This window comes from Macadamia integrifolia, unplaced genomic scaffold (assembly GCF_013358625.1).
Source record: "Macadamia integrifolia cultivar HAES 741 unplaced genomic scaffold, SCU_Mint_v3 scaffold319, whole genome shotgun sequence".
Taxonomy (NCBI): domain Eukaryota; kingdom Viridiplantae; phylum Streptophyta; class Magnoliopsida; order Proteales; family Proteaceae; genus Macadamia; species Macadamia integrifolia.
The window spans coordinates 233,376-261,108 of NW_024869281.1; the positions used below are offsets into that span (position 1 = coordinate 233,376).

Genomic DNA, 27,733 nt, shown 5'->3' on the forward strand with positions numbered 1-27,733 from the left:
GGGCAGCCACTATTCACCATATCAGACCCTAATTTCGTTGGGGAAGAGAGGAAAAGAAAGAAGAAGAAGAAAAAGAAGACGAAGAAGACAAAGAAGAAGAAGAAGAAGTAGAAGAAGTAGAAGAAGAAGAGGAAGAAGAGAGGAAGGAGAAGAGGAGGAGCTGTACATAGCTGCTGTCCTCCTAGTGCTGCTGCATGTTGTTATATCCTACTGCTGCATCTGCTGTCCATGCTTAGAGCAAGCAAATTGTGAGGTGCATGAGCTGCCTAAGCTAAACTCCTACATGCTTGCTGCTGTACCTGCAAAAATAAGGTAAGAAATTGTTCTCTAATGGCTGCACAGTAGATAAATTGTAAATTAGAAGTGTTTCCAGCCATATTCCCAAGCATGTAGCCACCCAAAACTGGGAAACCTTGGACTTGTTGTACGTGTAATTTCAGAAGTGCGCATACCCTTAATTGTCTTTGCAGCCTCCCAGAAATTGGCTTCAGACCTTGCATGCAGGGGATTTTATCCCAAAGTGGAAATCAGTAACCTAAATTTGATTCCTACTAGTTGGGTAAGCATAGGATATATGTAAATATAAATCTGCAGAATTTATCTATGCTGGAATTGTGTAAAGGGTAGTGTTTAGACTTGTAGCTCATTTTTGCAGTCACCCACAAGCTAGGTTTAAGCTCTGCATGTTGGGGAACAAGTTCCCAGAGCTGGGACCACCATCCCAGAGAAGAAATTGGAGAAACGAGTGGGTTCAGAGACCCAAACCCATCTCTGACCCATCTCTAGGAGCCCTAAAAATTGGGGATTTTGGTATGCATTCTTAGAATCATGTAATTGAAGTTGAGGATGGTGAATGCATGCAATTAAATTCAGATTTGGAGTATGTTGTAGAACCTTGCTGTATTTTGCTAGCTAATTGAGAAGAAATTGTCCAATTCTTCTCTGATTCATATGAATCTCCTCAACTGAGCTCAATTGGAGCTGAAGCATGGTAAATCCATGATTTCTACAGCCCTTCAGCTCCATATGAGTGAGGAATTGGATGGAAAAACCCTCGTAGGGTGATATATGTATGTAGGTTGTTAAATTTAGAGTTGAATTATTATAAATCTCTCTCTCCAAGTGTACTTTCCTAATTAAAATATTATGTGAGCTTAATTTGGGGGCTGGGTAGTGGGTTCATTGTACCATGTCCTACCAGCTACAATTAAAAGGAAAATGTGAAGGGAAATATTCAGCCCTCGACCCAGCAATTCAAAGTTGTTTAAATTTTAGTAGTCTATGGAATTGGATGGGTTGAGTTATAACTCACTGAATTAGGGATTTTAAAGATTGTAGAGTGACCCTAGAGACATGAAAATACCCTCCCCATTCTTCCATGGACACTGGCCATCGGCCATATGCAGCCCAAGCCAAGAGAACCAGCTAGGCAACCTATAGGGTTGCAGAAAATGCTGCTAAAGCCAACCCAATGGTTAAACAAGCGGCCAGCCAGTAGGTACCCACTGGTTGGGTAATTTTAAGATTGATCAACCCCTATTTTGGCTGAATTATACCCTGCTCTTGTGAGTTATGTTCCCTACCCTTTTACCCAAATTTACCCTATGGGTAGTGGTAGCTTGGGGGCTTTTTAGAGACTTTGAATTAGGTTAGTATATGGGTTGTTGGGAGTTATTTTGGGTTCAACAATGAACCTGTATATAGTCATACTAGGTGTTATAAATATTTAACATGATGGTATACAATTTATATAGGAACCTAAGATACTCGGCAAGGATACGAGTGGACAGGAACTCAACAAAAAGGCATCAGACTCGGGTATCAAGGTGAGTGAGTGTTTGATTTATTTTACGGAGTGTTTTGATATCTTCAATTATTATGTGTGCCATGTGAAATGTGATGAATACCATGTTATGCATTTATTTTATATGAAATTATATATTTCATATATTGCATGATTTTACTGACTTGGATGTGATCGAGGTTTTGAGGATGGATGGTATATTAGCTGTGTGGTGATGGATGTAATATTGACGGTCTGAGGCACAATATGGCTGAGGTTCTTTCTAGTACCATGGGCTCAGAGGTTAGTCCTACAACTATAATCACATATGTGTGATTGGATGCTATGGAATGCTATGGATGCATGTAGATGCATATGATTAGGATCACATCTTAGTGTTATAACCCCTTGCCAATAGGGGATAAAGTATTGGCTAATCCCACTTGGTGGTGGATCGCGGAGGACTATTATGCCTGAGTACGATGTACTGTATCCTTAGAGGGCACAGCATAGTACAACGTAGTGTACGCATAACTATCGGACAATATGGGGGGCCTGAGGTTCTTTCCGGGACTGGATGTCTCTTGCTCGCAGCTAGCTTGCATCTTTGAGGCCCGACGTATTAGGAAGGGGATGCCACCTATGTTGCTTATAGCACTTATACCCATACATACTGAGACTTAGTAATTAGAATGGATATTTATAATTAAAATGGATCATATGGTTGTGCATCTATGATTTGACTGAGAGAGTGCTGGTTTCATGTTGTTGTGTGTGCTTGCATGCTCACCCCTTATTGGGCTTATGAAGGTCACCCTTCGCTGGGCTTATGAAGCTCACTCCTCATTGATTACTATTTTTAGGTGGTGGGACCGGTGCTGAGGCAGGATTGGACTTCGGTGGCGATTGTGAGGTTTGTGTCTACGAGCCCCCGGGTTGCTGATGGATTTCACTGCTATTATTTAGTTATTTCTGTTGATGTATATATTAAAGGTATATATAAGATTGTAAATATTACACATGTGGATTGTTAACAAATGAATTTGGCATATTTATAATTTATCATTTTAGTATATCACCAGTGCTATTTATATGATTTTATTAGCGTACTCTGATCTAAGTTGTGTTCTCGATAGCATTTGTGAAATTAAGGTACTGCATCTGTGATCTTAGAGGGTTAGGCTGACTGGATGTGGGGTATCCAGTGCCTCATACCTTGGCCAAATTTGAGGCAGGGTGTGACACTTCCTTCTTGTCTTGGTAGTAGGAAATTCCGAGTTGGTGTTCAATTTAGTGGTTTGACCAGTTTCAGTTTCTCAAGTAACCAAAGATGGAAAATAGCAGGACTTCCTTAATAATGATTAGTTCCAAATTTGTGGCAATGGCTCTTGTCATCGAATCCCTTAAATGTTTTTGCAAGAACTATAGGGACAATATCACCTCTTCCCTTCAACTACCTCACCACCTCTATTAGAATAAGTGGTGCACCACATCTGGGAGTTTGAAGAACATAGCGAGCTATCATGCAAAACAGATAAGCATCCTGTGACCTCTAATGATGGATTCCTCCCAATAATAGATACCGGGTGAAAACCCTAGCCACATCCAAAATTCAATCTTCCCATATATGATGAACTGTTTCATTTCTTCCTTCTCCCATCCAAAGAAGCTTTTGGATCTCTTCCGAATAATCTTTCTTCAAAGATAGTTGAATCAATATGCCTTTAGGTGGAGATAGCATACAGGCTCAGAATTCTTCGAGAGTTGGACAAATCTCAACTGTCCCAAACCAAAATACATGGAGATTGGTATCCCAGTATTAGGGACATCTATCGGAGTAAACTGTGATGTAATTCTACACACCCAATCTGACTGAGCATTAACATATTCATAGATCCAGCAGCCCAAGTGTTCTAATGCTGACATCCAAGGTCCATTTTTACAATGTCTTATCCAAAGAATCCATGACTTTTCCTATTGCCATTACAAACAAAGGAAAGATGTGAATTTTTCAAAGCATCACTCATTAGCTATTGACACAGCCAAACCTTTACCACTATTGCATCAAGTTTTTTTTTTTTTTTTCGACTAATCAAGAGTGAGGAATGAACTGGCCTTGATTACTAGCGTCAGGTGGCAACTTTCGGGGATGGAATTCTGGATAAGAATTTAAAGGACCACAGGTCAATGATAGATACCTAGTGGCCATATATGCCAAGTGCTGAATCTTGGGGGACACAAGCTATGATGATCTTTTAGATACCTTGATTATTAATCTGGGAACCTTCCAATTGCTCAAAGGCTATTGAGATTGCACTTGCACATATCAAATTTCCTACGTATCCCTTGAGAGGAATTGGGTCTAGCGTAGTTTGGGTTGTTCACCCTTTCAGACATAATATCTCTTGAGTTGATCCATGTTAACTAGTCCGGGTATTTCTTCGCCATTGAGGTCCATGAGTTTCACAGCTTTACTTGGTAAAATTTCCTTCACAATGAATGGGCCTCTCCAATTTGGACTAAATTTCCCTCTTGGGTTATGAATTAGGGCTCTTTGTTCTCGGAGAACGAGCTCACCTTTTTCTATGTGATGGGGCTTTACATTTTTGTTGAATGCCCTTGCCATTTTTAGTTGATACTTTTTCAAGCTATCCATTGCCTTTATACGCCTTTCATCTAGAAAGTTGAGCTCGTCATGTCTAGTCTTCACCCACTCTCCTTCAGGCAACTGACTGTCCAAAAGTACCCTTAGGGATGGTACTAGGATTTCTACTGACAAAACTGCTTCAACCCCATAGACCAAGGAAAAAGGAGTTACTCCTGTCGAGGATCGTACAGAAGTCCGATACGTCCATAAAGCCAGTGGCAACTTATCCGCCCAATCCTTATGTGTTTCAGTCATTTTCTGTAGGTTGACCTTGATGTTCTTGTTAGCTGCTTCCATTGCCCCATTGGTCTGTGGCCTGTAAGTGGTAGAGTGATGCCTCTCGATACCAAACTTCATGTAGATCTTGTCAGTTTTGCCCTAGTAATGGGATCCTTGATCCGATATCAGCTCCTATGGTACTCCATATTGAAAAATGATGTTTTCTTGGATAAAATTTGCCACCTTGGCAAATGTGAGGACTACATATGACTGAGCTTCTACCCATTTGGTGAAGTAATCAATAGCCACCAGGATGAACTCGTGCCCGTTGGATGCTTTGGGGTTGATCTTCCCTATGACATCAATGCCCCAAGTAGAGAATGGCTAGGGAGAACTGAGTGAGTGCAATTCTGTTGGTGGGATGTGTATGATATTGGCAAATATCTGAGATTTATGAGATTTCTTGACAAAGCTTCCATGGTGTTCCAGTAATATCCCAATCTGAGAATATTCTTAGCTAGCCTCTTGGCATTCATGTGGGGTCCGCAAAGGCCTTGATGAATTTCCTCCATAATTATTTAGCTTGATCTCCATCTACACACAACAACTGTATCCCATCATAAGACCTCTTGTACAATAAGTGACCTTGGAGAATGAACTAGGTAGCATATCTCCTAAGGAACTTCTTTTCCGCATTCATATCTTCCACTAGATACTTCCTTTCCTTGATGAAGTCCACTATGTGAGCAAACCAAGATCGGCCATCTACGGTGAGAGAGTTCACTGTATTTTGGTAAATGGGCTTGTTTCTTTGTTCCACTAAGAATGGTTGGATCTGGGCCATAGGATTGCACTCTACCATGGAAGCCAAGGTTGCAAAGGCATCAGCAAACCAGTTGTTATCCCTTGGAAAGTATTCAAATGAGATCTTTTCATAGTGTCCAATGACCTCTTCCAGATGTTCTTGATATGACTTCAGCTTCTCATCTCTGGTTTTCCATTTTCCTTGTGTTTGGCAGATGACAATGGCTGAATCTCCATATGCCTTGATTCTTTTCACCCCAATGGTTATAGCTATTTCCAGTCCCAAGGCACAAGCTGCATATTCAGCAATGTTGTTGGTACAAGGGAAGTTTAGGTAGAATGAGGAAGGCAAATAAAGACCATCTGGAGTGACAAGCGATATTCCTGCATCACACCCCTTTTGGTTGGATGCTCCATCCAAAAATAGTTGCCATTCATTAGATGTATCTTCCTCTTCAATTGCGATGATTTCTTCATCTGGAAAGGCATCATCCAAGATTCATTCATCCTCTATGGGTTGAGTAGCGAAATGATTGGCTATAGCTTGCCCCTTGATAAACTTCTAAGCAACATAGGTGATGTCAAATTCTGATAACAATAGTAACCATCGAGCCATCCTTCCTGTTAGAGCTGGTTTCTTGAAGAGGTACTTGATTGGATCCATCCTTGAGATTTACCGTACTGGATATGCTACCATGTAGTGTCGTAGCCTTTTTGTGGCCCATATCAGTGTAGCACAAGTTCTTTCTAAAGATGTGTATCGTGTCTCATATTCCAAGAACTTCTTGCTAAAGTAGTATATGACATGCTCTACCCCCTTCCCTATTTTCTATTGTGCTAGCAATGAGCCAATCGAATACTCCCCAACAGATAAATACAACAGAACTGGTTCTCCTTCCACCAGTGGTGTCAATACTGGTGGGTTCATAAGATATCCTTTTATCTTATCAAAAGCTTGTTGGCACTGGTCATTCCATTATGTGCACTGATCTTTCTTTAGCAGCTTGAAGATTGACTCATAGATCGTAGTCAGTTGAGCTATGAACTTACTGATATACTGAATATGACCCAAAAATCCTTGTATCTACTTCTCAGTGTGAGGTGTATTCATTTCTTGGATTGCCTTGATTTTGACAGGGTCAACTTTGATGCCTCTTTGGCTCACTAAGAATCCCAACAATTTTCCTGTTGTTGCCCCAAATACACACTTTTGAGGATTCAACTTCAGTTGATACTTCTTAATCCTTTCAAAGAATTGCCTTAGCGCGAGAATATGCTCATGCCGATTCCTTGACTTCACTATCATGCCATCCATATAAACGTCCACATCTTTGTGCATCATATCATGTAGGATAGTTGTAGCTGCTCTCTAATAAGTTAGCCCAGCATTCTTCAACCCAAAAGGCATCGCTTTGTAACAATAGATTCCCATGGAGTGGTGAAGGCTCTCTTCTCATGGTCATCAGGGTGCATGCTTACTTGATTGTATCCTGAGAATCCATCCATAAATGATAGCAAGGCATGCCTCGTAGTGTTGTCAACCAATAACATCAATGTGAGGTAGTGGGAAACCATCCTCAGGGCTCACTTTTTTAAGATCCCAAAAATCAATGCACATACGTACCCTTCCATCTTTCTTTGGAACTGGTATTATGTTGGCCAACCATTGGGGGTGCTTTACCACTTGTAGAAATCTTGAATTCCACTATTTATAACTTCTTCTCTGATCTTTTCACTCCATTCTATTTTTCTAAGCTTCTACTTAACTGGCCTTACACCAGGGTAAGTTGGCAAACGATGCTGCACGATGTTGAGGTGTATCCCAGGCATATTCTCATAGGACCAGGCAAAGACTTCAATGAACTCCTTCAAAAGATTGATCATTTGTTCCACTTCTTGATCATCTAGGGTGGTACCTATTTTCACCTCTTAAGGGCATTGGTCGGTTCCCAAATCAATAACCCGGGTAACCTCACGAATGGGTTGGGCTTTCTTTGGCTTGCATTGTTTTATTAAGTTATGGTATTTATTAGGATCATCATTAAAAAAAAGGAGGCAAGTCTTACTCAGAATCAAAAATTGCATTCATGAAAGGAGTGACAGACTCGACAGACTCTGGACTTTCCTCAAGAGGGAAAGCAGACACATAATCATAAACAGGTGACTCAACAATAGACTCGATGACTAATTTGATGCTTTTATTAGTGGTATCCAGGTTAGTTGACTCAGTAGCATAAGCAAACTTGAAGTTCTCTCCAATGCTTGTCTAGTTCAAGAGTGGCTCCATGGACCGATGGATGAGTAGATGTGGCAATAGGCCTTCTTCTTCCTCTACGGTGGTGACTGCTATCTCCTCAGTAGTGCTACAATTGTTCTCTTTGGTAGGTGCCTACTTGCTTATAAAGACGAGCTGATCGATCTCATATTCCTTGAAGCCAAACTTTCTAAGAGGCGAAAGGCAGTGGAGACTGCTCAACCCATTTTCTATGAAGTCCAACTTCTCGAGCCTACTAATCGAGGCTATCCCCACTTTTTAGTCACACCTTTGGCCATCGTCACGGACCTTTCCATTGCAGTTGGTTCTGGAACAGTACATGTGAACCATCATCATCCTTTGTGCTCTTCTCTTCTTGGCATACACACATCTTTCCCTGAAAGGCCTAGGCTTGAGGTTATGTAGCTCTTGCACCCGTGCTTCTTGCAGGAAGGAACAAATATGGTTTTTTATATCAACGGGGAGATGCAGAGACCAGACAAGTTTCAATTTCTTTTCCCACTCTCTTTTTAGGAGGACCCGAGGACTTGGTGCTTCCTTGGACAGGATCGACATCATAGGATTGTTAAAGGAGAACTCATCTTCAATCAATACTACTTCTAATATTCCCATGATGTAACGCTCCCATTCACTTTCCTTGATTTGTAACTGTTCCAATTCATGAGTAACCCAATCAAACTCATCTTGGAAGAACACTTCAAACCCTGGTTGCATCTTTGCAGTGGTTTCATCAAACTATGGCTCAACATTCCCACAGAAAGGAAAATCTCCTCCTTCCTTCACAAAATACCCATTGAGAGTGGGGTAGTAAGAAGTGGATATCTTCATAGACATTCTCAATACTTTTTGCTCCTTTTCGAAATTGTTGCTTCTCGATATGGGGAGTTGAGGATTGTACCCTAGATCGCTTCTTCCTTTGATCACGACCAAAGTGGGTAGCTTTGGAACACCCTGATGATACTTCCCTAATCCCATTCCAAGGAAGTAATGCTTGTTTTTCATCATTCAGCTAACTGGGGGACTCCAGATTGCTTCATAATTGGCCAGGATCTTTTCTTTAGTTGTTTCCTTGGAAAGGACCGTGCAAGTTCCTTCTTTTTCATACCCGCTAAGTCAAACTTCATGTCCTTATTCTTCTCCCTTCTCAATGTTGGCCAGAGTATTGACCACCTCGGGGTCTCTAGTTACAGTGATCACCTTCCCTTTGTGAATGAACTTCACCTTCTGATGGAGGCTGGATGATATTACCTTTGCTTGGTGCAACTATGGCCTTCCCAAGAGCATATTGAAAGTTTCCGGTATATCAATGACTTGGAGATCAATGTCAAACTTCACTGGGCCAATTGAGACAACCATGGTGAGGATTCCAAGGACTTCTCTTTTGGTGTTGTCATATGCTCGCACTATCTTGTTTGATGGCCTCATTTCTTCCATATTGGCACCAATACTTTTGGTTGACCTCAAGGGTAGAACATTCAAAGCAGACCTATTATCAATGAGGACTTGAGGAACAATCTTGTCAAGGCATTCCACTGTTATGTGCAAGGCTCTATTGTGCTGGGTTCCTTTGGTAGGGAGCTCAGAATCTAAAAACATAAGTGACTGTACTACATATGTTGCCCCTACTATTTGTGAGAGGTGTGCTGGATCTATCCCATTGGGCACCTGTACGCTGGTGAGGAATTTTAGAACAGCTTAACGGTGTGAAGGGGAGGCCATCAATAATCCCCAAAGTGAGATATTATCCTGGGCCTGCTTGAGTTGGGCTAAAACATGATTCTTTGGTTCTCCTTTGGAACCGCTGCTCCCTGCCTCATTGGTCCTTGATTGCTCTATCACTAAGGACTTCCCCTTGTAATCTCTTTGGCTTCTAGTCTCTATTACACTGGCTGGCTTCTTCACGATTATCTCGGTGGGGTAGTGATCCTCATCATCACTGTCCATTATAGTAATTATCTCAACCATGGGATCATTTTCTTCTTTAGAATCCCCTTCTCGACCTAGGGTAGGAAGCCGAGGTCCTCCACAGATATCAAGAGCCCCAGTTCATAATTTTTTGACTGATGTTGGAAAGCCATTAGAATCTGGCACCCACTACTTCTGCAAATATGTCTTCCCCCTATTTCTTCTAGGTTTTCCAATTGTTCAGCATAGTAACGTTTACTGATGGTTACGTCACCCAACATGTTATCAATCTCCTCAACTTAGAGCTTCATCGCGTCTAAGCGCCCATAAATGTTACACATCTGTTCTTCAAGATCTGCCACAGAATTTTTATGACGCTCAAAGATATTTTCGTGATCTTTGAGGTCCTCACTACTTTCTGAGTTTGAGGTGGACCCATCTTCCTCCCTGCGGATGGTGAGTGCTGATTGGATAGCATCCGTCGGGACAAGCATTGGGTCATCTCCGCCGATAGCTTACACGAAGTATCCTGCCAGATCGCTTAGTGACTAATACTCAGATTCATCATCTTCATCATCGTCGCTCCAAACTTCAAAGTTTTCACTATCATCCCAATCCTCATTCTCGTCTACATCATCATCATCATCATTCTCTTCATTGACTTCACTCTCACTAGGTTCTTCTGTATCACTCCCTATATGGATTAGGGAGGTGTGTTCCTTGATTTGTTCACCTACTGCCAATGCCATTACTGCTCTTAGAAGGTCATCAATGACTTCTTCAATTATCTCTGGACTGTTGATGACAACATTTATGTGTGAAATCTTAGCTAAAAAGCATGCATTTTGCATCTTTAGAATGGAGTTACATTGGATTTTACTCTCTTTTTGCAGGTTTTGTATTTAAAGGCCTTAGGGACTATCGGGCACCATATCTCCAATTTTTCATGTAAAGAGGTCCTGTTTCTTTTCATGGTTACGAAGAGAATGAAATTCTAAGCAAGATAGAAGGATTTGTTACATTAAAAGTACACATTTGTTTAGACACACGTACACGTGATTATTCTTTTCGGGCAAAAAAAAGAATAATGGACCAAAATAGAACCGAGATCCAAGCCCAGCCCTTCTGCAACTGTCCCAGGAGTATAAAGAATATTCTAGATGCCAACAAAGAAGGAGGGACCCACCTTGAGTTCCACTTTCTCTCTCCTTTAGGCGTGGAACACAAGATCTCCTATTTTATTGGAGATTAGGTTGAAGATCTCCTATTTTCCACCTGCTTAAAGACCAGGGGCATGGAAAAATTTTCAAATTAAATTAGAAGATGTCCAAATCGATCAAAGCAAGAGGAGAAGTTCGACTAAAAGGGTTTGTGCGCAAGTTTGAAGAAAAGAGAGAAAAAATAGGGGAAAAAAAGGAAACAAAAAGAAAATCGTTTAGATCTTTTTCTCTTCCCTATTTTTTCTCTTTTCTCCTCTCTCTCCCCTCCCCCTCATCACAAACAATCCTAGAAGACCCACCTTGGGCGTCCTCCTCTTTTCTCCCCTATTTTCTATCCTATTTTCCACCTCATCAACAAGAATCTCAAAAAAATCCTACTTTTTAGAAACAAATCATTGGACTTCGTCCCCCATTCCCTATATAAGAGAGTCGACCAAAGGGGGAGAGGACACACTTCTCTTTGTAGGGTTTTTTCTCTTCTTCTTTTCTTCTCTAGGTTTCATTATGCTTTAGTTCTAGTTTTTCTTTGCTTTTTCTTTAAACACTTTTGTAATGGGTTTTATTTAATTAATGCAATGTCTTTTATTTTTATGGTTCATGTTATTCAAGTTATTCAAGTCGTAATAAGTTTAATTTACTAGTTCAAGGCTTAGATCTAGGTGACAAGAACCAAGCTTTGAAGCATCTCTGTTCAAGTTTAAGTTTCTCTTTAAGATTTATTTTATCCAGGCCTAGCAATTTCAGATTTGGTATATTCTAGATCTAATTTTTAGGGCTGGTAGTATCTCAAATCTATCAAGTTTTCAGTTCCAGGATTGAAGTTCAGGTAAGTAGGCTTCTACAGTAGTCTTCTCACCCCCCCTTCTCATTCCCTCTTCTTACTACCCATTCATTCTTAATTTAAGATTTTAATTTTCAATTTTTACTTTGATACTTTCCCTTTCCCCTAAGGTCCTTGGTTAGATGCATGTGTTGGCTTTGCCCTTCTCAATCAATGGAACCATCATTTTACTTTGATTATTTATATTGCATCACTTTTCCTAAAGCCAAGTAGAAAAGCCCTTATAAAAGTACTCTCTGGTCAAGTTGGGAAGCTCATACTATTGTCGGTGCATTTCTTCGGATCGGTATGTCCCTTACCTTTAGCCAAGGTTGGGATCTGTTTTTTTTTTTTTTTCTTTTGACTTTTGGGTGTATATTCACTACAAACACCCACAAGACATAACTCGTCCTCTAAGGGTAACCTAGTAGTTTAAAGGCTTGTTACACATGCTAAGTGCAACCGTGATTCCAACGAAAGTGAGTTAAGTTTTTTGTTGTCTATTTTTTATTCTTTTTGTTTTGCTCGAGGACTAACAAAGTCTAAGTGTGAGGGAATTTTGATGAGCACATTTATGTGTGAAATCTTAAGGTAAAAAGCATGCATTTTACAAATTTAGAATGGAGCTACCTTGGGTTTTACTCTCTTTTTGCAGGTTTTGTATTTTAAAGGCCTTAGGAGCTATCGAACGCCATATCTTTAAATTTACACATAAAGAGGTCCCCTTTCCTTTCATGGTTGCAAAGGAGACAAAAGTCTAAGCAAAATGGACATGTGCATTAAAAGTATACATTCGTTTAGACACTCATACACGTGATTATTTTTTTTAGGCCAGAAAAAGAATAATGGACTAGAACATAACTGAGATGGAAGCCCAACCCGTCTGCAGCTGTCCCAGGGGTATAAGAAATATTTCAGATGCCAACAAAGGAGGGACCCATCTTGGGTGCCACTTTCTCTCTCCTTTAGGCGTGGAACACAAGATCTCCTATTTTTTTGGAGATTTGGTTGAAGATCTCCTATTTTTCACCTACTTAAAGATAAGGGGTGTGGACAGAATTTCAAATTAAATTAGAAGATGTCCAAATTGATCAAAGCAAGAGGAGAAGTTTGACCAAAACGGTTTGTGCACAAGTTTGAAAAAAGGAGAGAAAAAATGGAGAAACAAAAAGAAGAAACAAAAAGAAAAATTGTGGAGATATTTTTTCTTTTTTCTCATTCTCTCCCCTCCACCTTATCACAAACAATCCTAGAATACCCACCTTGGGCATCCTCCTTTTATCTCCCCTATTTTCCACCTCATCAGCAAGAATCTAAAAAAAATCCTACTTTTTAGAAACTAAAATCGTTGGACTCCCTCCCCTATTTCCCATATAAAAGAGTCGACCAAAGGGGGAGAGGACACACTTCTCTTTGTAGGGTTTTCTCTCTTCCTCTTTTCTTCTCTAGGTTTTATTATGCTCTAGTTCTAGTTCTAGTTCTTCTTTGCTTTTGCTTTAAACACTTTTGTAATGGGTTTTATTTAATTACTGCAATGTCTTTTATTCTTATGGTTCATGTTATTCAAATTACTCAAGTTATAATAATTTTAATTTACTAGTTCAGGACTTAGATCTAGGTGACAAGAACTAAGCTTTGAAGTATCTTTGTTCAAGTTCAAGTTTTTCTTTAAGATTTATTTTCTCCAAGCCTAGCAATTTCAGATTTAGTTTATTCCAGATCTGGTTTTTAGGGCTAGTAGTATCTCAAATCTATCAAGTTTTCAGTTCAAGGACTGAAGTTCAGGTAAGTAGGCTTCTACAGTAGTCTTCTCACCCCCTTCTCATTCCCTCTTCTTATTACTCATTCATTCTTAATTTTGAATTTTAATTTTCAGTTTTTACTTTGATGCTTTCCCTTTCCCCCAAGGTCGTTGGCTAGATGCATGTGTTCTCTTTGCCCCTCTCTAGCTATGGAACCATCTTTTTACTTTGATTATTTATATTGCATCCCTTTCCCTAAAGCCAAGTAGAAAAGCCCTTGTAAGAGTACCTTCTGGTCAAGTATGGAAGCTCGTACTATTAACGGTGCATCCCTCGAGCTAAGTAGTGATACCTACTTGCGTGCCTCTCTCTAGCTTTATTCCTCTTTTATTTTATTTATTTTGTTTCAGCACTTTTCTTTTACTTTTTCTTTATTGCTTTTGAATTATTTGCTTTGAGTATTTAAATTCCTAAATGATGAATGGTTAGGGTTAGATGATGAATGGTTAGGTTTTTAATTTCAATTTCAATTCCAACTTCCCTAGTTGTGTTGGTTAGGACGTTATTTTAAATGCTTGTGTTTTAGGGCAGTAGTTAGAAGTAGATCACAATCAACAACCCATAGATTTTCACAAAACTAGAAGAAGCCATAAATAAAGTGGTTGCCTCCTTGTGTTCGCCCCATAGCTACGATGATTCGTACACTTGTGGTTACTTTTAAATCTCAAACAAGTTTTTAGTGCCATTACTGAGGAACTTTTATAGATGAAGACAACGCTTGGAACTTTTTTCTTGAACTGGCCGAGAAAACTAGAGAATTGGAGGAGTTTACTCAAGAAATTGAGAGGACAAATATGGATTACCTTGTAGAAGGTGTTATAGCTAAAGAGACTGAAATTGAGAGTATTATCGAGAGACTCGAAGCTATAGTAGTCAAAGGACCTGACCAACTAAACCAAATAAATCATTTTGTGCCTATGTGTAATTTGGTGTCAATCTCCCACACATGTGATGGAGGAGTCCCCTATTATTTCTAATGTGAATGGTCTGAATGTAGGTCCTGAAAATGTGAATGTCATGTCCCATAACAACCCTTATAGTCAGACCTATAATCCAGGATGGAGGAACCATCCTAACTTCTCTTGGAATCAAGCCAATAATCAAGCAGGTCATAATTTTCAACCCTTGAGTTATAGGCAGTTTGTTCCCCAATAAGCCAATCAAAGGAACATACCCCCCAATCAGCAGAACAATTTTAGGATCCCCACTCAATGTGCTATTCCACCACCTCCTGCAAATCAACCTCCAGGATTCATGAGAAGAGGTGGTGATTTGGTTAGGATTTCTTCTTTAAAGAAAAGCATGAAACTTCTCATTAGTACTTTCATGACAAGCCAACATAACATGGAGAAGCAAATCTCCCAACTTGCTAATGTTTTAAATGAAAGGGAAAAAGGGAAGATGCCTAGTCAGTCAAATCCTAGGAATGTGAATATGAATCATCAACCAGTTCCAAATCAGTTGAATTTAATTCAAAAGAGTCCACAACAAGAGCCTCTAACCAATGTAATAACGTTTATGCTCTTAGGAGTGGGCGAGAGTACCAACAGAGTATTCCTAAATCTTCCCCATCTATTACTCCTGTTAACTCTCCTACTGTTGAGGACACAAGTGTGCCTCCTATTTTAGGTTCATCAGGAGGCAAGCACGATTTTCCTGAAAAAGGGCAAAATCCTACAGTCTTTATGTTCCTCCTATCCCCTTTCCTAATCGATTGGTAAACAAAAAGAAGATTGCTTCCATGGAAAAAATTTTAGAAGTCTTCAAAAAGGTAGAAGGAACATCCCTCATTTGGATGCCATATTCCAGATCCTCGCCTATGCAAAGGTCCTAAAAGATTTGTGTACTCACAAACGTATCACTAGTGTGCCCAAAAAGGCATTCTTGGCAGGTAACATTAGTTCCATAATTACGCAACCTATAGCCGCCAAGCATAAGGATCCAGGGAGCTCTACCATAGATTGTTGCATAGCCAACACCTATATTGAGCATGCCTTACTTGACCTTGGTGCAAGTGTGAATCTTTTACCTTACCATGTATATAAGCAACTAAGATTGGGAGAATTGAAAGCCATTGGAGCTACTCTTCTGTTGGCGGATAGATCTTTTACGTTTCTTAAAGGGATGGTTGAGGTGTCTTACTTAAAGTAGGGGAATTTTTATTCCCTGTTGAATTCATTATTTTAGACACCCAACCAGTTGCCAACATCCGGGATCAGATCCCAATCATTCTTGGTAGACCATTCTTTGCCTCCAGTAATGCCATAATCAATTGTAGGAACAGTACCATGAAACTTTCTTTTGGCAATACTTATGTGCATTTTAATCTTTAGGTTGGGTGAGCAACCAAATCCCCATGAGAAGGAAGTTCATATGCTCCAAGAAATTCTAGATTCCATTAAGACTTATTTTAATATTGATTTTGATTCTGAATTTCAAGAGTGTAGGAAACAATAAGGTGATTTTGATGAGGAAATTATATCTAAGGCTTGGAGTCTCCAACCACCTATAGAGTCCACTGGACCCTTGTCTACTTCAATTCCCAAGCCCTCCATTGTTGAGCCTCCTAAACTTGAGTTGAAGGAGTTGTCTTCTAATCTTAAATATGCTTTCTTTGGTAAGGATCACACTCTTCCAGTCATCATTGCTTCTGATTTGACTTCAAGTCAGGAGGAGGAGTTGATCGAGCTTCTGAAGGGAAATAAGGAAGCCATTAAAAAAAATACTTAAATGGATGGGTAATGAGATCATTTATCCCATTTTTGACAAAGGCAAGAAATTTTGCAATAAATCATTTGAGGCCCTTATGAAGAAATATGAGATCACCCATAAGCTGGCTATACCTAATCATCTTCAAACTAGTGGACAGGTTGAGGTATCCAATAGACAGATTAAGCAAATTTTGGAAAAGACTATCAACCCTAATTGCAAGGATTGGTCTCTTAGACTTGTGGACGCCTTGTGGTCCCACAGAACTACGTTCAAGATTGATCCTGGACAAACTCCTTACCGCCTTGTGTATGGGAAGGCATGCCATTTTTCAGTTGAGATAGAGCATAGATCATTTTGGGCTATAAAGAAGTTGAATTTTGATCTGCCTACTGTTGGTACCCATAGTGGACTCCAACTAGCTAAGTTGGAGGAGCTTCGCAATGATGCCTATGACAATGCTAAGATTTATAAGGAAAAAACCAAGACTTTTAGTCATAGACAAATCCATAGGAAGTCTTTCACACCTGGTGATAAGATTTTGCTTTACAATTCTAGGTTGCATTATTTTTTAGGTAAGTTGAGATTCCATTGGGATGGTCATTATGTTGTGAAGACTAATTTTTCTCATGGTGCTGTTGAGGTGTTGAACCCTAGAACAGGTGTAATTTTCAAGGTCAATGGTCAACGGTTGAAGCCCTTCATTGATATGTCATATTTTGCTCTGGAAGAGGTCATGGATCTCCATGAACCTCTTTACATAAATGACTAATTTTTACCTAGGTATGACCCCCTTGCATTGTTCTTACTTTTAGTCCTTTTCATACATTGAGGATATTGCATGATTTAAGTGTAGGAGAGGGAAACTAGTTTCTTTTTGTTTTTTATTTTTTTTCTCCTTTATTTGTGTTTGTTTTTCTTTTTGTTTTTAAGCTTGCTAAGGATGAAGTCCTACTTTGGTTTATGGCTAATGATCATACAATTTGGTTTCTTTTTGTTTTTTTTTTTTTCCCTTTGTTTGTGTTTGTTTTTCTTTTTGTTTTTAAGCTTGCTAAGCATGAAGTCCTACGTTGTTTTTTGGCTAATGATCATACCATTCGGTTGCTTGATGTATGAAAGTAGTAATTTTGATTAAGGTACCCATCTTAAAAACATAAAAACCTAGTTGAGAAAAAAAAAAAATGCCTGTGACTTGAGGTTAAGAGACCCTTGTTTTACTGTATTGGACCATACGTAAGTCTGTGGTTCCTTGTACTCTTGATTTGGAGTTGAGACTTTCTTTTTAGATTGGCATGAGTTGACAAATACACAATTTTAAATGAAGTGTGGAAAGAGATATAAATAAAAAGTAAGAGTTGATTTCCTTAGAACTAGACACGGCAACGCCTCAGGAGGCGTGATGTCTTGATCGAAACTCTTAGGGAAGAAATTTCTGAAAGAACTCTGGCATCACTGTCTATGTGGGCATATGCAAAAAGCGAAGCTATATAGTAACTTGGGTGTCTGGTGTTTGCTCCACCATGTCATTAAGGCCAACATTAGTGGAGTAGGATAGAGTTTATTATAAAATAATATATATATATATATATATATATAAAGAAAACAACACAACAGGAAAGTATGTGCAAATATCATCAATGCCTTGGTAACATGTTTAGTAAAAAATACTTCAACGCTTTAGTCCCTGGTTACCTATTACTTCACAAGTGGTCTTGCCTTAAGATAAAGATGTTTTGGAAGAGACAAGGTGAGTTCCGAATTAGAACATATGCTGGTGTCTGAAATTGATATGGGGTAATAAAAATTCGAGTGTGGGGTCCCTGGATCAGGTATAAGAGGAATTATCTTTATTTCGGATCGGTATGTCCCTTACCATTAGCCAAGGTTGGGATCTGTTTTTATTTTTCTTCTGAATTTTGGGTGTATATTCACTGCAAACACTCACGAAACACAACTCATCCTCTAAGGGTGACCTAGTGGTTTAAAGTCTTGTTGCACATGCTAAATGCAACCGTGATTCCAACGAAAATGATTTAGGTTTTTTTTTGTTTACTTTTTATTCTTTTTGTTTTGCTCGAGGACTAGCAAAGTCTAAGTGTGAGGGAATTTTGATGAGCACATTTATGTGTGAAATATTAGGGTAAAAAGCATGCATTTTATATATTTAGAATGGAGCTACCTTGGGTTTTATTCTCATTTTGCAGGTTTTGTATTTTAAAGGCCATAGGGACTATCGGGCGTAATATCTTCAATTTTACATACAAAGAGGTCCCCTTTTTTTTCATGGTTGCAAAGGGAACAAAATTCTGAGCAAAATGGACGTGTGCATTAAAAGTACACATTCATTTAGACACTCGTGCATGTGATTATTCTTTTTAGGTCAGAAAAAGAGTAATGGACCATAACAGAACTGAGATGCAAGCCCAACCCTTCTGCAGCTGTCCCAGGGGTATAAGAAATATTCCAGATGCCAACAAAGGAGGGACCCATCTTGGGTGCCACTTTCTCTCTCCTTTAGGCATGGAACACAAGATCTCCTATTTTTTTGGAGATTTGGTTGAAGATCTCCTATTTTTCACCTACTTAAAGATAAGGGGTGTGGACAGAATTTCAAATTAAATTAGAAGATGTCCAAATTGATCAAAGCAAGAGGAGAAGTTTGACCAAAACGGTTTGTGCACAAGTTTGAAAAAAGGAGAGAAAAAATAGAGAAACAAAAAGAAGAAACAAAAAGAAAAATTGTGGAGATATTTTCTCTTCCCTATTTTTTCTCTTTTCTCATTCTCTCCCCTCCACCTTATCACAAACAATCCTAGAAGACCCACCTTGGGCATCCTTCTTTTATCTCCCCTATTTTCCACCTCATCAACAAGAATCTAAAAAAAATTCAACTTTTTAGAAACTAAAATCGTTGGACTCCCTCCCCCATTCCCTATATAAAAGAGTCGACCAAAGGGGGAGAGGACACACTTCTCTTTGTATGGTTTTCTCTCTTCCTCTTTTCTTCTCTATTTTCAATATGCTCTAGTTCTAGTTTTTCTTTGCTTTTGCTATAAACACTTTTGTAATGGGTTTTATTTAATTAATGCAATGTCTTTTATTTTTATGGTTCATGTTATTCAAGTTATTCAAGTCGTAATAAGTTTAATTTACTAGTTCAAGACTTAGATCTAGGTGACAAGAACCAAGCTTTGAAGTATCTCTGTTCAAGTTCAAGTTTCTCTTTAAGATTTGTTTTCTCCAGGCCTAGCAATTTCAGATTTGGTTTATTCCAAATCTAATTTTTAGGGCTGGTAGTATCTCAAATCTATCAAGTTTTTAGTTCAAGGATTGAAGTTGAGGTAAGTAGGCTTCTACAATAGTCTTCTCACCCCCCTTCTCATTCCCTCTTCTTACTACCCATTCATTCTTAATTTAGGATTTTAATTTTCAGTTTTTACTTTGATACTTTCCCTTTCCCCTAAGGTCTTTGGTTAGATGCATGTGTTGGTTTTGCCCTTCTCAATCATTGGAACCATCCTTTTACTTTGATTATTTATATTGCATCACTTTCCCTAAAACCAAGTAGAAAAACCCTTATAAAAGTACTCTCTGGTCAAGTTGAGAAGCTCGAACTATTGTTGGTACATTCCTCAGGCTAAGTAGAGATACCCACTTGTGTGCCTCTCTAGCTTTATTCCCCTTTTATTTTATTTATTATATTTCAGTACTTTTCTTTTACTTTTTCTTTATTGCTTTTGAATTATTTGCTTTGAGTATTTATATTCCTAGATGATGAATGGTTAGGGTTAGATGATGAATGGTTAGGTTTTTTATTTCAATTTCAATTCCAATTTCCCTAGTTGTGTTGGTAAGGACGTTATTTTTAAATGCATGTATTTTAGGGCGGTAGTTAGAAATAGATCACAATCAACATTCCATATACTTTCACATTACTAGAAGAAGCCAAAAATAAAGTGGCTGCCTCCTTGTGTTTGCCCCGTAGCTACGATGATCCGTACGCTTGCGTTTATTTTTAAATCTCAAACAACCGTCCTGGGGTCCAGTTGCCTAAATCAAAGATGTGGGGTTTGTCTTGACTTCCCCCTAGAACATTCATTGAATCTGTTGATGAAGTCACTTTTGGAGATTCTGGCGACGGAAGGATATCCTTCCAGCTGTATCCAACAATCCATCTTTTTTTTGGATTTAATGGGTTATCAACCAAACTTTGGGAATGGGAATGACATGAGGGTGATGGAGGATATGAGGTGGGGTGGTATAAAGGGGATGTGATGTAGGAGATAGGGTATTCTGATGAAGATAGTGGGTGGTAAGATGATGAAGGATTGTGTGAAGTGGGATAGTCTAATAAAGGTGGTGTGTGGTAAGATGATGATAGGGTTCCTTCTTTCTGATAGTGTGGTGAGAAGGAGGCTAATGCGAAGGTAGATGGTATGCAGTGGTGGATTCTTCTTCCAAGTTTGGTGACAAAGGAGGGATTGCGGGTCCCTGATCTTCTGATGACTCTTCTTCAGGGATTTTCTTGACTTTGATTCTTCCGTTCATGAGCGTCTTGTAGGTATGAGCATTCATATAACCTTTCCAATTCCTGGGTCTGATGAGATGAGTAGGATCACTCTCTGTTGATCCCTCTTCCAGATTGTTGGTTGTCCCATGATTTGGGAGTGGGTTGGTCTTTACATTGGGAGGTTGTTTGACTTTGACTTCAATGGTTCCATTGTCCACCAAATCTTGAATTGCATGCTGATAGTGCAGGCACCTTTCAGTGTGGTGCCCTTTCTGAATAAGATAGGCATAATACTCATAGTCCCTGTACCAAGCTGGGGGAGGCTTGCTGACCACCCTTAGAGCTACAGTGCCTAGCAGTCCTTGTTTCTTCAACTTCTCCTATTCTACCTCCAAAGGCATCCCCAACTCAGTGAACTGTCTTCTTGGGTGAGAAGCCTTTTGAGTGGGAGCATCTGCTTGTATTACAAATGGTTGTGAAGAGGTGGAGGGTGACACTGACTGTTGGATAGCACCTACTACATTAGTCTTAAGATTCTTTCCCTGCCCAACTCAGGCATTCTTTCCCACATCCTGACTAGTTCCTTGATACTATGCATCTCTAAGGATTATGTTCTCAACACATGTCCCGGTGGCTATCAACGCATCAAAAGTTTGTAGATGCTGATCGTAAAGAACATCGTAGTATGGTTTGGATAGGTTTTCAATCAAAATCTGCACATGTTCAGCTTCAGAAGCTCGATCTGCCATCTTGGCAAACTTGTCTCTAAACCTCATCAGGAAGGCGATGAATCCTTCTCTAGGCTGCAGTCTCAAGGTCTCAAGTTCCCGATGCTTCACATCTGCTTCAATGTTGTAAGAGTACTGATTGGTGAAGGCTTTCACCACTGTTGCCCAATTCAGTGTTTATGTAGACTCCAACTGTGTGAGCCACCTTAGTGCTGGTCCTGATAGTGTTAACATGAATAACTGAACCATCTGATTATCAATAAGTTGTCATGACTTGGCAATGCTGAGGAAGACCTCCAATGAGCCGTGGGGTCCCCTAACCCATCAAAGAAGATCATCTCGTCAGAATCCAGTGCTTGACCTTCCGGACCCTTTCCTGCTCAGATCATGTTCTCCAACTTCTCTAATTGCTCTCTGGTTTTTCTCTCTCTCTCTGTCTCTAGAGGTTCCATCCAGGTATGTGCTGCAAACTCTTCTTCCTCATCATGGACTGGTGGGTGAAACTCCCCGTTGACCGGTTGGTCTTACTGGTTCTGGTTCTCCTAAGTCAACTCGGGTGGAAGTCATATAATGACCCGTAGGCTTATTTTCTTCCAATACTCCTATAGCCAGAGTCAGTACAACCTAGGATCGATCCTAGGCGGACTATGTAACAAGTGCAGTACTTGAGCTAATCCATTCTTGACTTCAGCCATTTTCGTTTACAATATCAAGAAGCTTCCGCCTCGAAGAGCTATTGACCACAAAATGGAGTTGGAACCAAGCACGAAGCCTCCATCTCAAATACCATATCGTATGGCCCCTCCAGAGTTGGCAGAACTAAGAAAGCAATTAGATGAACTTCTTGAAGCAGAGTTTATCAGGCCACCTACAATATCTCTACTGGACGAACCCATGCTTGCTCGGGTGATTCATTGTCAAGCGGATCCATGTGAATTGGACTGTAATCACTTAAAAGGAGACAGTCTCAGAGAGACGATGGAGGTTAAGCGAGTCAACCAATTACCCTGACATGTCCAGACGAACCGTAGAGAATACTTGAGATGTGGAATTGTGCCTAAACCAAAAGTGGTTTATTTTAGTATTCTTACTTTCCCACCCTTTGCTCATTCATTCACTCATTTATCAACCAATAATTCATCCAAAGTTAGTCCACTTAATGATAGGGAGTGGATGCCCCTAGAACACTCAATGTCATAGGTGAGAGATACACAAATGGCTAGAACAGAATATTCCTATAAGACATTCTCTGTCAATAAAGTCATGTTTTCCTTAATCTTACCCCACTAGGTGACCTTCTTCCTAGTTTCCTTGGGTTTTTAGATAATTTGGCATTTTACGTGACTTTGATGGGAATCACCTCGGAGTCATGTATACCAAATCATCCACCTATCGTTCCTAAGGACGAAGGACACCTTTTTATCCGAAACCCACTTAGGAGAGCATTTCCTTATGACTAGAATGCATTATAGGAAGATTTCTTCTCAAGGCTTCAAATAAATCCTACAAGTTTGCTTATGGTGTTCCTAGCGTTCTCCGTCTATTTCCTACATGATGCGAGTATGCGGTAGATGCAAAATAAACCGACAGGGCTTCCTTGACAGGATCTATATATGCAAGGTACATGATCATTTTGATATACCCAAAAGCATGAGATCAAGGGGGTGACGTCCTTGCTCATGACTCATGACTACACACACGAGGTTAAGCAACTGGCCACAGGGGTGGTGGAACCGTAAGTGATTGTGTGTATAAGTGTAATGTGAGGTTACCATCATCCAATCTCAGAATGTCATAAAGTGCACGAACATCCCCGAGGGTGCTGGCATAATTACGAACATCATCGCCATTTAATAATACCCCACACTCTTTTACAGGAAGCGTGTATCATTTGCTCTCAGAGTACTCTCCATGACAAGCACTGACCTTCCCAAGGGTGCGGGCATGACAGGAAGTCCCTCGCCAAATGATTTCACTTTGAGCACGATGCATGATGTGGTTAGCAAATACATTTACAAACATGGGGCTAGACAAACATGTTTTCAAATAGATGTGGTCGAAAATGTTTTTGCATTTAAAGGTAGAATCTAGTTTCGAAAGCTTGACAAGCCCCAGTGAGGGTAGTAGCCGTTGGGAGATCTTCCTTCTTTTTTTGTCATCTATCCTCTCTCTCTTCTTTGCTTTCTCTGCCATCTATCACTCAAGGATACGTGGGGGCCTATTTCACGAGGCTCCGCTCTCTCTCTCTCTCTCTCTCTTTCTCGAAGAGGACGAGTGTGGTTCGAAGATACGTCCTCCTTGGGTTGATGATGGTCCAATGGGGTATTGGGATCATGCAAAAAGGGTTTGGAGTGGCCACCTAGGGTTATGGGCCTAGGACCCAGGGGTGGTCCCAGTTCATAAGAAAAGGGCTCAGAAATTGGACTGGTCCAAAGATTAGGATACGTGTTAGATTGTAGAATTGGGAAGGTGTTAGGCACCCAATCCACCCGGTTCAACCGGTCTTCCTACTAAATGCTTGAAGAACAAACATTTTCTATAATTATTCTATACCGCATGCATGGCTGAATTAATGACACATATATACATTGATAAAAGAAATAATTACATATATACACTAAAACGAGGAAAATAAAGAGTCTACATTGTGCTAATTCGGGTGAGAGATTATACCTGAGCTTAACCCTTGTTTCTGGTCAAGAGGGGTGGACCCACGGTTCGTGCGAATACAGACTTTCTCGTGTATTCTCCCGGCTTAGAGGAAAGTGGTCTTGACCTCCAATTTCCTTTCTTCAGAGATGATGATTGTGATGGTATTCAGATATTTGGACAGAGGTTCAGCTAGGGAAGAGTGATTTTCGAGCGAATAATTTGGCAAAACCTTGGCAGAGCTTTGGCTAGGGAAGGCTACTTGGAGGCTAAGGCTTGGGCAGCACTCCGGAAAATCTTTAGCTAGGTAAAGGCTACTTGGAGGATAAGGCTTGGGTGGCACTCCGACAGAGCTTCGGCTAGGGAAATGCTACTTGGAGGCTAAGGCTTGGGTGACACTCCAGCAGAGCTTCAGCTAGGGAAAGGCTACTTAGCAGCTAAGGTTTGTGTGGCACTCTGGCAGAGCTTCGGCTAGGGAAAGGCTACTTGGAAGCTAAGGCTTGGGTGGCACTCTGACAGAGCTTCGGCTAAGGAAAGGCTACTTGGGGGCTAAGGCTTGGGTAGCACTCTAGCAGAGCTTCAGCTAGGGAAAAACTACTTGGAGGGCTTAGGCAAGCCAAGGGATGGACCTAGAAGGGCTAGGAGGCTTAGAAGTCTAGGACAGCTTAGAAGGTTCAAAAGAATTAGGAGGGGCTAGAGAAGATAGCCATGCAAGGCAAGGGAGGGAGGGAAGGTGTTTCCACCAAAGGTTCTCACCAAGTGGGCTTAAGTGTGTTGGAAGTGAGGGAGGGGGTATTTATAGGTTTCTTGGACCAATGGGGTGAAAAAGGGAATTTTTCAGCCAATGGGGTGCATCAGCGTAGGGTACGAGCAGGGGGTGTGGGATTTTTGGGCCAAAATTCACACTGGGGGTAGGGACGCTAGGGCACGGGATGGGGGCGCCTGGCACAGGGTGTAGACACCCAATTTTTTCACCGTCCCCTGGCTGTGATGACTCATGGATAGTGGACACAACCTTTTGCTTCCAATCAATAGAGATGACAATTGACTGAAGTAACCCAACCCCGAAACACTACATACTCACCTAGAAATCCTAGAAACACTGTGCAAGAGAAAAGAGGGATCCACTTATGACATCACATATACAAAGGAATCACTTCCAAAGTGACCATATGGATGGATAGTACTCGGAATCATGATTCTAACGATATATGGTGCATCAAATTAGACCATCGGATCTCCCGCAATCGTCCTCAGAAGACAGAATCTTCCCGGAGCCATCTGATCAGAATCTGGAGAATATTCCTCGGAATAATCCCCGTGGCCCTACTCTAGACCAACGCTGCCTCGCCCCCAACCACCATGGCCACCCACACCAGCGGCCTTAAGCTAAAAGCCGGTGGCCCCACTCAGATAATTGGATTTTGGTGGATTTTCCCTCTTCACCTGCTTGCGTACCTCATGCCACCCTACTAGCGTACCTTACGCCGCTGCACCTTATTGGCTGAAAAACCATCTTTTTCACCCCATTGGCTAAGAAAACCCCTTTTTCACCCCATTGGTCTAAGAAACCTATAAATACCCCCCTCTCTCTTTGAAATTTCACATTTGAGCCACTTGGTGAGTAACCTTGTTGGAGACACTCTACACTTCTCTCCCTCCCCTTCAAAGCTCTTCCCAATTCCTTCGAAGTTCTTCGGAGTTTTTCAAAGATCTTTAAAGTTTTTTCCAAGCCTTCCCAAGCCTCCTTAGCCCTCCTATAGCCTATCCCTAGCGGAAGCTCTGCCAGAGTGCCACCTCAGCCTAAGCCCTCCCATAGCCTATCCTTAGAAGGAGCTCTACTGCAGTGCCACCTCAACCTAATCCTAGAAGTAACCTTCCCTAGCCAAAGCTCTGTTGAAACTCAAATCCGAAAGTAACCTTTCCTAGCCAGAACTCTACCTGGATATTATCATAGTCAGTGTCTCTCGAAAAAGGAAGTTGGAGGTCAAGACCATCTTCCCCTAAGCCGGGAGAAACAACAAGAAATTTTATGCCCGCACTAATCGGGTGTCCACCCCTCTTGACCCGAAATAGGGGTCAAGCTTAGGTATAATCTCTCACCCAAGTTAGCTTAATGTAGACTCTTTATTGACTTTGTTTTAGTATACATAAGTAATTAAATCCAGTTAATATATATGTGTGATAACTTTGCCATGTGTATGCGGTATATGAATAATTGTGGAAAATGTTCCTTCTTATGCATCTAGTAGGAAGTTTGGTTGAACCGGGTACATTGGGTGCCTAACACCTTCCCAACTCTATTACCTGACACATACCCTAAATCTTTGGACTATACCAACTTCCGGGCCCTTTTCTTAGGAATTGCGCCCACCCCCAGGTCCTAGGCCCATAATCTTAGGTGGCGACTCCAAACCCCTTTTGTATGATCCCAATCCCTCGTATTGGATCATCATCAAATACCCATCTCAATGACGACCCTTGCACACCTGTGAAATAGGCCCCCACGTATCTCCGAGAGGTGGTACGATGGTGTGAGGCCTACAAAAGCACACATAGAACACACCCTTCCCTAAGATGGAGAAAGAGAGGAGAGAAGACCGAACGCAAGTCTTTTTTCCCCCCACAAAGGGAAAAGGGATTTCTTCGGCTGCTACCCTCACAGTGGTGACTCCACTGGGGAATTGTCAAGCTTTTGACACTCGATGCTACCACTAAATGCAAGAATATTTTTCACCACATCTGTTTGAAAACATGTTTTGCTAACCCCATGTTTGTAATTGTATTCACTAACCACATCACGCATCATGCTCAAAGTGAAATCATTTGGAGAGGGACTCCCCATCATGCCGGCACCCTCGGGGAGGTCAGTGTATGTCATGGAAAGTACTTTAAGAGCACTTTGAGAGCGAATGATAGTTACTTCCTGTACAAGGGTGTGGGGTATTGTTAAATGACGAGGGTAATGAATTGAATATAACGCCATTGGATTGTAACTCTTCCCAAGAGGTTATGTGTTGGAATGGATAGTGGACCACAAAAGCGAGGTAAGAGTGTGACATTTAAGGATTTGGTTTGGTTTTGTGAGCCAAGAGCTCGAAGTTCGCAATTCCACTACGTTTAGGTATGTGGCCCGGAGGGTGAGGTAAGAGCGTGGTTTCCCCTAGATGGGAGCCCGTTACTGGTTCTGTAAGCCAAGAACCCAAGTCCCATACCCCTAATTTTATCTATGAGATGTTGATTGATAGCAATGTCGCACTATGTATCTACTAAGACTATTAGTTGGAACTTGGTGTTATGAACTTTTGAATTCATGGCAATGTTTTTATGAAACTTGTATTATTTTATTTTCTAGATAATTCATAATATTTATATAATTGTGATATTTTAACTGTTTTGAAGCTTATTTGTTTTCGTTTATTTACATATTTTGTGGTTCTTTTTTTTTTTTTTTTCGATTACTAAGCTTTTCCAAGCTTACCTCATTTTATTAAACATATGGAGATAGAGAATCAGGAGCATTGTGCATGCAACGAGTGCAGTGGAGTGATTGGAGGAGAATTTAAGTAGACTAAGGATGTTTCAATACTTGATTAACTTCGAAACTTAACTACTTTATTTAATTTGGAACGGATATGGTTATTTTAGGATCCGCTAATGGT

At 40.5% G+C, this 27,733-nt stretch overlaps 1 long non-coding RNA gene across 1 annotated transcript; it reads left to right on the forward strand.

Annotated features, from left to right (window-relative positions):
* Positions 1 to 24: 24 nt before the first annotated feature.
* Positions 25 to 27,733, forward strand: LOC122067880. Its single transcript, XR_006136902.1, has 5 exons — positions 25 to 312; positions 1,755 to 1,826; positions 1,984 to 2,086; positions 2,647 to 2,696; positions 27,580 to 27,733. It is a non-coding gene; the product is annotated as an uncharacterized LOC122067880 (long non-coding RNA).